The sequence below is a fragment of the Lacerta agilis genome, chromosome 10 (assembly GCF_009819535.1).
Source record: "Lacerta agilis isolate rLacAgi1 chromosome 10, rLacAgi1.pri, whole genome shotgun sequence".
NCBI lineage: Eukaryota > Metazoa > Chordata > Lepidosauria > Squamata > Lacertidae > Lacerta > Lacerta agilis.
Genome location: NC_046321.1, coordinates 45,888,247 through 45,898,121, shown reverse-complemented (window position 1 = coordinate 45,898,121; position 9,875 = coordinate 45,888,247). Strand labels below are relative to the sequence as shown.

Below are 9,875 nucleotides of genomic sequence, written 5' to 3'. Positions count from 1 at the left end.
GGGAGGCAGCTGCCCCCCAATCAAGTAAATAAAAAAAATACTTAACTAACTTACCAATTGCAGACAATTTGGTTCTGCTCCCTAACAATACCTCAAGGTATACCTCTTCCCATGTGAACCTACCCGGACCCTGAAATCATCTTCTGAGGCCCTCCTTCGTGCCCCTCCTCCTTAAGAGGTGTGGAGGGTGGCAACACAAGAACTGGCCTTCTTTGCAGTGGCTCTCCGTCTATGGAATGCTCTCCCCAGGGAAGTCTGCCTGGTGCCTTCATTCTACACCTTTAGGTGCCAGGCAAAAACGTTCCTTTTTAACCAGGCCTTTGGTTGACCTGATTGACATCCTATACCCTTTTAAAATGTGGCTCTTTGTGTGTGTGTGTGTGTGTTTGTGTGTGTGATTGTTCTTATTTTAATTGTATATATTGTGATCTTTTATGTGAACCACCCTGAGACCTCCGGTTTTGGGCAGTATATAAATCCAAACAAACAAACAAACAAATTTTAAAAAATCCTGGCTACACCCATGCACCCCTCCCCAAGTTGATGGGCATCACCATTCAAATGGTGGGCGTGTGTGCCCTCTGCCATGTGGGGTAAGGTAAAGGACCCCTGGGCGGTTAAGTCCAGTCAAAGGCTTACCTGCAAGCCCTGCCCTACCCCAATATTTTATTCAAGTTAGCCGAGGGTCCAGGGCGTTGCCAAATGGTTGCCCCCCCCCACATATGGGGCAATTTGTGTGCCCCCCCCAAAAACCCACCCACACCCAAACCCTTCAAGGCGCGCTCATGGCTCGTTGGCCGCTCGCGTGCCGCCGGGCCCTGCCTTCCCCGCCGCGTCCTCGCCTCGCCTCTTCTCTCCCGCCGCCGCCGGGAGCCTTGGAGATGTTGCGGCTCAGGCGCCTCCCCGCCGCCCGGCAGCCTCCGCCCTACTCGGCGAAGGCGGCGAAGGCGGCGGCGGGAGCGGCTCCTCGTCGAGCCTCCCCGGCTGCCCTTGACACCAATCCCCTTCGGAGCGGCAACAAAAAGCAGGCAGGGGCAGGTCGCGGAGCGGGACGGCCAGCCTCCTCCTCCTCCTCCTTCCTCAGCCCGCGCGCGGCCTCCGAGCGACTTCAGCCTGAGGCGGCCGCGGCGCACAAAAGGCCCCGCGTCTTTCGTGCCGCCTCTTTTCTTTAGCGGCGGCGGCGGCCTCTGCAGGCCACGTCATGGGGAAATAAATAAATATCGCCCCATTCAGCCAGTGGCAGCGAGCAGGAACCGGCGGCGGCGGCGGCTGGAAGATTAGGACCAGCCCACCCAAACTAGACACACACACAGAGGGAGACCAAGCCAGGTAACGTAAAACGGACCCATCCAGTTCATCTTTTTTTTTTTTTAATTAACAAAATAGATGGGCAGGGCGGCCGGGTTTCTAGGCAGAAGGGGGCTGCAGGCTGGCCGCCGTCTGTTCCAGCCCCATTGTCTCCGCCGCTTCGTGTTTGAATGTCCCTGCTTCTGCCGCCCGAGTGTGTCGCTAACTGTGTAGGAATGGTGTCGCTTAAGCAACGAGAAGAGCGCCTGGTCTGCTGCTGCCGCCGCCGCCGCGATCGCGTTGGCTTTGGGATGGGAGGTGCCCAAGTACGAGTGGATCACACTGTGGATGATGCATCACACACTGGGGAAGCGGGGGCAGAGCAGGCGCGAGGGGCGCGGGGTGGGCGGGAGACCCACACTATGAACGGCGTCCGCCGCCAAAGGAGCAGCGCTGAGTTGCAAGCAGAACACGGTGTCCTCTCTTCCCCCCCCCCCCAGCACCCGTGGATGAGAATGGCTTGGCCACCGCCGGCCTTAGCGACGGATGCATGGGGAGCGCGGTCGGAGCTCGCCTCCCTGCCTGTCCCCGTCCGATCAGTGACCTCCAGAGATGTACCCCGTGGAGAGAGAGAGAGAGCAATGGCACTCACCCACGTAGACCCGAGTGACAGATGCCCATCCGGACCACGGTACATCCCTTAGAGCCACTTCCACGCTCCCACGTAAGGCCCCCCCACCCGAAAACATAGGAGCCAACATAGCCTACTGTAATTTATTGGAGGGGCCTCTCCCAAAGTGGATGGGCATTGGTATGGTGCGCGCGCGCGTGCGCTGGCCTGGGGCTTACCTGAGCGCCCCCAACATTTTATGCAAGTTGGCACCCCTGCACCACGTTGCGTGTGCGCGCTCGATAACAACCGATTCCCCCCCTCCCCATCACGTTGCTCCCCGGTTCCAGTCCTTCTAGTCCTTTAGCTAGCGGGAAAGGCACGCCTGCAAGTTCTGCTGCTTTTCGGAGAGGGGTTCTTCTTTCTCCCACCCCCCTACCCAAAGGAGCCATTTTGAATGGGGGGTGGGGGTTGGCACGGTGGAGAAGGAAGGAGCTGCTTGCCTGGGCTTGGCACCGTGGCTTGCAAGAGCTGCGGGTTGGTGGGTGGGTAGGTAGGCAAAACGCGTGCCGCTACGTCGGTGGTGCGCCTTTGTGCCGCAGGAGGAGGAGGTGGCTAAGGCGGGAGGGGGGCGGCGGCGGCGGCATCGCTCGCGTGCGCGCGCGGGTCTCGTCTTGGAGCTCATCTCTGAGGAGCTGCGAGGGGACTCGGGGTGGCTAGGATCAGGCGGTGTATTTCTGGGCAGTCAGGTCTGCGTGGGGCTGGCTTTTCTTTCTCTACCCCCTCCCTCACTGCTTCTTGGTAGTCAAATCCTCCAAGGGTCAGGCGCCTGGAGCCGGATGATGCTCTTCGCGATGGGCGGGGAGGCGGCGCGTCAGAGGCGGGCTGGGGCGCGCGTGGATTGCCTTCCTTTGCGCAGCGCGTCTCCTGGTTTCCAAGGCCCCACCTCGGCGGCGGCCAATGGGAGGCGCGGGGCGGCCAGAAAGGCTTGCGAGGGGATGAAGGAAGCCAGAACTCGATCCGTCGGCGAAGGGAGGGATGCGGACGTCACCGTCACGAGAGAGGGGGCTTGGCCGGCAAGCTGCAGCCGGTTGGCTCTGGCGGGCGCCAGGCCACGTGGAGCGCGGCGCAGCAGCCGCTGGCACCGCCGTCCGCCCGCACGCCGGAGAAGGGCACGCCAGGCTCCTCGCAGATGCAGCCTCCTCATTCATTCCTGGCGCCTCCGCAGGGCAGCTTGACCTTGCCGGGCAGTTTCCGTTTCGCGCAGCCTGCAGAGCTCCGGAGCTGTCCAAAGAAATCGTGTGCACGCTTTTTTTTTGCGGGGGTGGGGGTGGGGATCGGCTCCACGGCTCTGGAGGGGGCTTCCTTCTGAGTAAACAGATAAAGCAATAAAGGAGGAAGCTAACGTAGGATGATGGGTTTTGTCATGGACGTGTGATCCTCAATTCATTTCATTTGCAAGGTCAGAAAGGCCTTGTCTTATAGGGGACCGTCAGCATAGTGGCTTTGCTGCTGGGACTTATATGTGAGGCTCTGAATAGTGGTGGCCTTAGGAGTCGACTCCAGTAAGAGTCTAGGGACACCTTAAAAACGTGATACATTTGTTGTTACTTAAGCTTTCCAGGACTAGAGCCTACTTCTAGGTGCATGGAGTGCTTTGTTCCAAAAGTATGAAAAACAAGCATTGCGTCATATAGTAGCTGCGCTGGACTGGGTGGGTGGGGGAGTGGTCAATCTTGCCCTGAATATAGAAATATTTAACCAAACCAGTTTAGCCAGTTCCATTTCAACTTCACTTTTTCCTTTCCTCAAACTTAAACCACACGACCTCAATATAAGAGCTATTGATAAGGAAATTATTTATTTAAGCAGAGTGGTTTCTGAGACAGTGGCTTTAAAGAAACAGCAACATAGAAATGGTATTTAGAGCAGAAAATGTTTTCTCAGAACCATCTGAATTGCATTGTTTTATGTCAGGACCCATGGCCAATAAGTGGTGCATCAGTGGTGGGGGAACCTGTGAACCTTAAGATGCAATTAGACTCCAGTCTCCATCATTCCTGGCAATTGCTCATACTGGCTGGGGCTGATGGGAGCTGGAGTCCAGTGACATCTGCAGGGCCATAGGTTCCCCATCCCTGTAGTCAGAAGAGTCCCAAGTCATTTTGCTGCCTGAGGCAGAGGACAAGAAGTCATTCCCATTCTTAGTACCAAGGTGAGCCAGATTGGCTGTTGCATCTTCAGCACTGGTGATGGACAGCATCCTTTGCTGAACCTGAGACAACAGGCTAGCTTAGGGGCACAAGGCAGATCACATGGAGCTCTTTCCTCTTAACATCTTGCTGCAGCATCCCAGCATTTGCCTCCTGAGGCAGCTTCCTCACACTGTCTAATAGTAGGTCTGGCCTTGCCTGTAGTAGACCCTCTAGTGAAACCTGCTGATGAATCTCACCTGATTCCTTGGGCACCACAAGTCAAGATGGTGCCCTCAAGGGCTGAATGGTCCTGACATCCATTGAACTCGATCAGAAATAAAACCATACAATGCAACATAACCATGCATAGCAAAATACAAAAGGAAGATATAATTAACATTGGAGAGACACAGGTGATCTAGACTTTTTGTTTGGTAAAGGTCGGCTGATCTTCTAAAAGAAAAATCTGAATTTGTTGCAGTTATTTTGTTACATACAGAAGAATGGCAGCCCTCAAGTTAACAATCAAGGGCATCTCTTGTTAAATAACTCCATTTGGCAAACCTGTGAACGAACTCTGGCTGTGACCTTTGTCACCAGACAAAGTAGCTCATCCTAGGCTAGATGGTCCAATGATCCATGAAAGCTTCATATGATAAAGGTAATGAACAGAATACCCCCTTAAAATGAGACCTGTCACATTTGCCATGCATTTCAGTAGAGAAAATGACAAGAAAAAGCTTGTTAGGGGTGTGGAGTCAAGTTCTGCAGTCCTACAACCATGTATGCAGTGGCCTCAACAGCCAGTGCAGTTTTGGCCCCCCTGCTACTACAGTGCAACAATAGGTAGAGCATCATGGGTTCAGCATAGACGTCCACACACCTGGAGCTTCCTGTGGTTTTCTGGGCCCCGCATTACAAAACAGACTTGCAGAGAGGCACTCAAATGTGGGGAGAAGAATGTGCCATTGCAGACTTTTGCTTCACAGTGATTAATATACAAATTGGTTATTTAGCATGCTATTTGTGTTAGACGAATCTTAAGGAGTAACTTTTCTTCTTTATACATTTTTTAAATAAAAAAATCAATTAAAAAAGAGACACAAAAAACCCACACCTACATACATAAGTCACCATGTCCATAAATGTTACTGAATTGCTATCTACCTTGCCCTTAAAAATAAAAAAAGAATCTGAGATTTCAGTGCCAGTGCTGTGCTATTCATGTACAATCTTTTTTCTAATCCATGTTGTGTCCTGGGACGCAACAGTCCCAGGGAAATAGCCATGAGTCTAAAATGATATCGTTCTCTCGAGCAAAAGGCCTTTTGGGTTGTCTCCAAAGGCTGCACCTAAACTCTTATGCAAGTGCACTTGGGCTCTCTGCCCAACAGTTTGAAAACTCGCAGGCTACAGTTGTAAGCTCACAATAAACTTAGCTTCAGCGAGAAGCCAAATGCTGACAATTGCCTAAGGTACTAACAGAATATTAAAGTAAGAATGGGGCGGGGGTAGACATTTTCACATTTTACCTGTTTGCATGTGTTCCTGCAAGTTCTCATTCCGGAACTGAAGGAGAAGGTATGTGCCGTGTTGAGTAGCATTGATCCGGTCAAATTTCAGCTCTTAGTTTTGGGTGCAGTTTCAAATGTGGCAAATTTTGTAAATTGTAGAGAATAGCTGGTGCGTGATATTGATAAAGCACAGCCATGTGTGTGTTTTGGACACTAGGATTTCAGTCCTAACAACATGTACTGTATGTGAAAGTAAATTCCATTAAAGTCAGTGATGTTTACCTCTTGAGTGACTATGTTTTAATATCCCTTTTTAAGACTCCCATTTACATGCACAAGCATGTACTGGTGGGCACAGCACACCCCAGGAGGAAAAGATCAAATATGTAATATCAATGGAATTGTAGGAGACCATAATGAGATGAGATCAACTGCTTATGATAGAAGGCTACTTGGCCAACCACTGAGGCAAGTAAGAATCACTTCCAGGGGATCATATGGAAAAGTGTTTATGTATGGAAGGGAAACAGATTTTCCTTTTCCCTTTGGACTTCCAATGTGCCACAAATGGCTATTGTGTGTTCATGAGAGCAAGTATCCTAGCTGAGAATATTTTGAAAAGTAACATTTGTGCTTCTGTTTAGAGGTAGGTAGCCGTGTTGGTCTGCCATAGTCGAAACAAACAAACAAACAAAAAATTCCTTCCAGTAGCACCTTAGAGACCAACTAAGTTTGTTCTTGGTGTGAGCTTTCGTGTGCATGCACACTTCTTCAGATATACTTTGTGAGGCTCTTGTCAGTCCTCTCGCCATTGCTTTATTGTTCTGTATCACTTCATTGTACGGTGTTGTCTTTTCCTTCTCCTGCCTTTATTATCTCTGTTCCTGGAAGATAAGCTTTGTATCATAGGGGCTTTCCCGTGAAGCTCATCCTATTTTATAGTAGGCCATAGCAGGCTTATGATGGGTTAAGCAGTTAGGCAAACTATACCTGAATGTAGACTTTGAAATGAGCATATGCAGCCATTGAGGGGACCATTGCTTATCCCATCCTCTTGTCTGTCTTGTATCGCCTCCACCATCTCCTTATGTTATGTTCATCTTCCCTCTCTCCCCCTTGTTTCTTTTCCTTCTCATTTTCCAGAGGAAGAGGAATGTGTGTCAAAGACAAAGAAATCATTAGTGTCCCCAGTGATGGCTCCTTTCCGAACTCAAAAGTGAGAATTGATGGCGAGGAGTCTTACAGAGGGCTACTTAAATATTTAGTCTAGGGATGAGAAAGAAGAAGATAAGAAGTGTATGCGTATTTGAAGGCAAACCAGCAAGTTCCATTCCAAGATTAGGCAGAGAGGGGAATGCAGCATTATAGCTGGCAAATTACATTGTCTAGAGGGGCTTTAGCAATTCACAATCAGTAAGCACAGATAGGGCTATCGTAGGCTTTAGCAATTCACAATCAGTAATCACAGATAGGGTTATCGTAGGCTTCATTTCAACAGCTAGAAGGTCTCCAATGTACAGAGGGAGTGGCAGTTTACTGCCCTATGGCATGCGGAGGCCCCCTGCACTGCTTTATGTCCATTTCCCATATATTTTTGTTAAGTACCGTGTTTCCCCCAAAAGAAGATACTGTCTTATATATTTTTTTCCCTCAGGAAAACACACTATGGCTTATTTTTGGGGTTTGTCTTATTTTAACTGCTCCGCGTCGGTACCCTGCATAGCCACACTTATCCAGGCTGTCTTAAGGGAGGCACCGTGTCACTATGTCTTATTTTCGGGGTATGGCTTTGTTGTTGTTCAGTCGTTCAGTCGTGTCTGACTCTTCGTGACCCCATAGACCAGTGCATGCCAGGCACCCCTATCCTCCACTGCCTCCCGCAGTTTGGCCAAACTCATGCCAGTCGCTTTGAGAACACTGTCCAACCATCTCGTCCTCTGTCGTCCCCTTCTCCTTGTGCCCTCCATCTTTCCCAACATCAGGGTCTTTTCCAGGGAGTCTTCTCATGAGGTGTCCAAAGTACTGGAGCCTCAACTTCAGGATCTGTCCTTCCAGTGAGCACTCAGGGCTGATTTATTTAAGGTATGGCTTACATTGCACAAATGCATAGAAATCCTGCTACGGCTTATTTTATGGGTATGTTTTATTTTTGGGGAAACACGGTAAAAGGAACTACACTAAAGCAGTTCCCAGGCTTGCTCTAGAAATACATCTGCCTCATCAGAAACTATGGTTCTGACCTAAATTCTATGGGTGGTATCAAACAAAGTAGTTCTGCTAACACAATGAGTTCTGCTTGCACAGGAGAACTTCACCTTCCTCTCCCGTCCCTGTGTTCACTTCTATCCTCCTCAGAACTGGTGTAGAGGGTTCAGAGAAACCCCCTGAACAGATTTTGGAGAATGTGGGGGGAGGGGAGAGAAAGGGGAAGTTATGTTGTGCAACCCAAAGTCCTTGTGCTAATGGAACAACTTTGTTGGACACTGCCCTACATTTTACTTCATTGTGCAGCTGTGTTTTGATTTCCCCCGATCTTAATCTTCTCTTTTGCTTTAGTGTAGGGAGATACAAAGTATTGTGTGCTTAGTGGAAATGAATGAATCTGTCGATTTCAGTTCTCTAACTTTTTCAGCCCCTCCCCATAACTATTCAGTTATCCAGAATTCCATGGTAATTTGCTTTAAATAATAATAATAATCATGATTTTTTTCTGCATTTCAGTGTGAATTTCTCCTTATAAACACATTTTTTGTGTGCAGCTTTGACTAATATGCCCATTTTTGCAAGCAATTTCCGCTAACGTAATGCATTTCAAATGGTTATTTTCACTAATGCATGCATTCCCAAGTGCTTTCCCTCCTAATATATTCATTTTGGTGGACAAGTGTTTGGTTGGAGAACTACACTGCAAATTTCAGAGAAGTGCGAATTTCAAAGCATAGCTGCGATTTGGTTTGCATATTGGTTTGAGAGATGTGGAATAAGTAGTTTTTCATTAAAATGCAAACAAAATCGAACTTCTCCTACATCCCTAGTGGTTAGTCAGTGGAGGACTGGTGAAAGCTAGCCAAACTGTGTGGTTCTGATGCTACAGAAATAGGATGTATGTCTGAAGTGCAGGTAACTGCTGTGGCTTAACGAAGCAACAGAGCCTGCTAAAAGGGAGTCTTAGCATAGGAGGCTTATTTGGCACTTGAAGAAGCCTGTATGCTACTTGGAGCACAAAAGGTCAGAGTGTTGACACTCAGGAGGGAAAGCTCTTACATGCTATCATTCAAGAACAGCTGGGATAGCAAAAGGGATGGCGCTCACACATCAAACTCAGTGGTGCAGTGTGTTTTCTCAATAGAAGCGTGAGGCCAAGCAGTGAGGCAGTGGTGTGTGCAATGGTGTACGGGGTGGTTGGTCAAATAGATTTACTGCTTGGCTGTCTTCTTGGGAGCAGCTGCTACATCCCACAAAGTGCATGATTACTTCTTGTATTTCAAAGTAAGCAGGGCTCCCCCCTTTTACACAACAAAGCAAGCAGCACTTGTCCGCGTGTGTCAGACTGCCAGTTACAATTCAATATGCAACTGCTATTTCTCGTATAGTACAGAAGCAAGGAATACCGATGACGATAATGTTCAAAAATACATGCGAGATGTAATATGTGCGCATTAGGTAGGGATGGCAGTGAACTTATCGGGGATAACTACGAGCTCTGCTTCCTGCGCAAACCCAGGTGCAAAGCCCAGGTGTGCTCAGAAAGCTCCTTAATATTCCCTAAACCATCAGCCTGATCTCGTGCCCTGCAGGTGCAGTTAGAAGTTCATGTTCGTGCCACGGCTGCAAACAGCTCTGCACATAAGTGGAGATGCAGGCAAGAAAGTGTTGCTTTAGTACTCAAAAAAGTGCTTGATTCCATGGAACTCCATGTGCTGAAGACCTTTTTCTGCTGACTTGTTAGTTAGAAAGGAATGGAGCTGTATGGTGAGGCATGCGGTTTGAACCCGTGCATGCTTGCTTGAGAGTAAGTCTTTGTGGTTTGTTCAGGAAAGTGGACGAAGATCAGGAGTGTGAGCTGGGGAGATAAAACTGTTAGAGGACTGCACATCGTCCTCAGCTGATGTCTTTACGAGCTTGACCCCAAAGTACTTCCACTCCAGAGATTTTCTGCAGCAGGGGGCTCTTAACAGTTTTGCTCGTGAAAATATTGCCTCGTGATAAAGTGCCATGCAAATTGGATGGACAGAAACATGCACAACAAAGCATTAGGCAGATCGAGAG

At 49.1% G+C, this 9,875-nt stretch overlaps 1 protein-coding gene across 1 annotated transcript in view; it reads left to right on the top strand.

The window, feature by feature from the left end:
• Positions 1-1,091: 1,091 nt before the first annotated feature.
• Positions 1,092-9,875, top strand: part of SLC16A7 (solute carrier family 16 member 7) — a 100,785-nt gene continuing 92,001 nt past the window's right edge. Inside the window, exon 1 of the mRNA XM_033161753.1 lies at positions 1,092-1,329. The gene's annotated coding sequence lies outside the window, so the exon portion shown is untranslated. The remainder of the gene's footprint in view (positions 1,330-9,875) is intronic.